Consider the following 3,358-nt stretch of genomic DNA (forward strand, 5'->3'; position numbering starts at 1 on the left):
AGTGAGACTTCATCAAACGTGTACTGAGGCTTAAATTTCTGGCATAGTTCGTATGGAGTTCGTTCATGCCAGTGACAAATACAAAAAATTATTTTAAAATAAAAGGTAACACTCAGTCAGTAGTCCGTAAGCCACTATTTTCTGATGCAGAATTTCTTTACAGTATAACTTTAGAGTTGAAACCCTCAACGTTGGTTATTAATGGAGAGCGTTACAAGGGCATTAAGTCGTTGCTCTGACATGCTACGCCGGGAATGGTCTGGTCCTCTTCGGAGATGAGAAACAACTTTCAGGTTCGGCAGTGGTAGTCGGTGTTGTCACTACTATTTTCAGAAGTTTTGTTACCTGAGAGGTGTCATGATGATTGTTATTTGAAATTGATAGATGTGGTGATACATCTCCAGCATCATTCCTGAAGTCTGGTCGTTCGTAAGGACTGAGAGCTCCATCTTTAATCTTTGTTTCTCCAACATAGGGTAAGAGTGAACAGTAAGAATATGTTTTCTCTTTGGGATATCTTGAGCATTTTTCAAACTTAGAGGAAACCCGCAACATCACTGCGTCCAGGTGAACTAGGGCTTGGGAACGATCACGAGATTCTCTGCTAATTCTATCTTCTTTTGCATCGGAACTTCGGCACAGACTAATCATCTGACGCCTTCTCTGAGAGACGGCTGTGACTGCAATATCTTTGTCCTCGAGTGGGTCTCTTATATTATTAATGACCTGTCCGAAACATGATACTGAACTTTACACTTTTACAGTATTGGCTGATCTTGTTTGCAAGTGACTAAATGATATCCATACGAGGCACTACATTTTGGAAGAACTCTAGAGAAAAGATGAATTCTTCATTTTGTAAATTGCGGCAGAGACCAGCTGCTCGACAAGAATTTGTTCAGGCGGTAATTTTTCCAGCACCAATAAACATTTCATTAGCAAGAACTTATTTTGATAGAACGCGTTTACGGTCCATGGTTTAAAATTCCTGGCTGGCCGGCTAGGATTCCCTCGTGCCACCAATGCATCTAATGCGGAAAGTCATTCCAGAGACCTTGGATAGAAGGCTGAAAAACCTGACAGATTTCAAAAGAACACCTTAGGCAACTTATTCAATGAAGCAAAGTATTTCATTGTTAAATTTAATTAGTGCACATCAAAATGCACTTAATAAGCACTGGGATTTTTGCCTGCATGGCGCCTTTACAATCATTATGCCATCATATGTTTATGCGCCAATTTCGTCTGATGTATCTTTCAGCAAAGGATTTACAACAAGGTGGACAAAGGGAATTATTTATGTATAGTGAAAGTAGAAGAAGAAAAAGAATATATAAGAAGAATATATAACGAAAACATTGGAACTCTTCACTGATAATGGCATTACTGAAATACAAAAAGGCCCCACAAAAGGATTGAAGACAGAATTCATATCACACGTAAGAATACATACTTATTGCTAAGTGACTGTGAAAATAAGTACATCACGACGATGTATCCACGGAAGCCAGAGCTAAGATTGCAACCATAAGTAGACAAAGGAGGTTGCCCAGCCTGCGTGGTTATGAACACGAGAAACATTTCGGGTTGCAAAATAACAAACACACTTAACCAAATACTAGCCAAGACACATACATACACTGCAAGCTACCCAGCAGGAAACATTCAACAGCTAACAGAAAGAATTAAATACATCAACGTCCCCAGTCATCCCAACTAGTATCATGTGACATTACAAACCGACACACAAACATATCCATCCCAGAAACACTCAAAATTACCATATCAGACCTCATGAAACATAAAAAAACTATCATTGCCTTAAATTATTGAATACATGAACTTTCTTAAACTAGTACTAACCTACAACTATTTTACTTTTAATAATAAAATTTACATCTTACATAAAGGTCCCTCAATGATTTCAAATACAGCTGATGTAATGGCCAAAATTTCTAGCAAGGAAAATCAAGCTCTGTGGATAAAATTGTTTACTGTGAATATTACGTGGATGATACATTGCTCCCAGTAGATGTCGACACAACAGATATTGCCAACAAACTCGATTCACTCAATAAAAAGAACAGTAACATCAAATTCACTGTTGAATATGAAAACAATCGTAGCGTCAATTCTCTACACCTAGAAAAAGCAATTTACGCATTCTCAAAGACTGCAAAAAACAAACACTACAGATACCACCATAAACAGCTCATCTTGTCAACCCATTACATACAAACATAGAGAGAGCAGTATGCAAATGGATTAATACATGAAGTTTAATGAACTCTGCACAATCAAACAAATGGCTGCAGCAAATGTATGTGAGGAAAGACTTATTGAACCTCACACCAAAAAGAAAAAAATAAACAAACAGTCACACAGAGAATGAAAAATAAATTCATTGCATGATGCCATTCACAGTCAAACTTTACTACAAAACAACAAACATTTTCTACCACACAACATTATCTTCAAAACATAACAAAATACGAAACACACTGAGACAACATAAACACAAGACAGATAAACACACACAATCAGCCATTTATAAAATAGTATGTGGTACATGCAATGCCCTCTATGTAGGCCAAACTGGGACATACCTCCAGAAAAGATACAATGAACATATAAATGCCTGCCACAAACACCATTATAATAATTCAGCAATAGCCACCTGTATAAAGGACGTTGGCCGCCCATTCCATGATATCGTGAATGTCCTTCATATATAGTACATAAAATGGACAAGGGACACAAAATGGACTTACGTGAAGAATTAGAAACTTTCATTCATGGCACTGTAAATGGTAACATGTTGTTAATGATAAAGCAGAAAGATACAGTGTCAACTTCTTCAAAAACGTCTCTGATATTCAATGTTTATTTTATTGAAAATACTGTCTTTAACGATAAAAAATTGTCTTTACCAATTATTACATTGTCTATTTTGTGCCATGACATAAATACATCTAAACAGAAAAGGTTCCATCCTCACTATATATTGCTATGTTACTATCTCAGCAATCACAACCAGTTTATCGTAGTAGTCACAACTCATTGGAATGATGAAATCTTCTCTATGTGAAAATGTTGGGCTGCTCTAATGTATTTGTCACTGTACTCTATACACCTGAAACTAAATTAACAACAAAAATGTAATTAAATGCAATTATGAAATGATCTAAACACGCAAATCACTCTACAATATATGTATCTTTGTGTACACGAGTATATTTCAACAGGTAGCTTTACTGGTACCCATAGAAAATGAAACTAAACACACTTATGATTAATATATTTTACATTTAACTGAAATTCATCTGATGATAGAAACATCTGCCAAAACAAGTTGTGT

Source organism: Schistocerca gregaria, chromosome 3, assembly GCF_023897955.1.
Source record: "Schistocerca gregaria isolate iqSchGreg1 chromosome 3, iqSchGreg1.2, whole genome shotgun sequence".
NCBI lineage: Eukaryota > Metazoa > Arthropoda > Insecta > Orthoptera > Acrididae > Schistocerca > Schistocerca gregaria.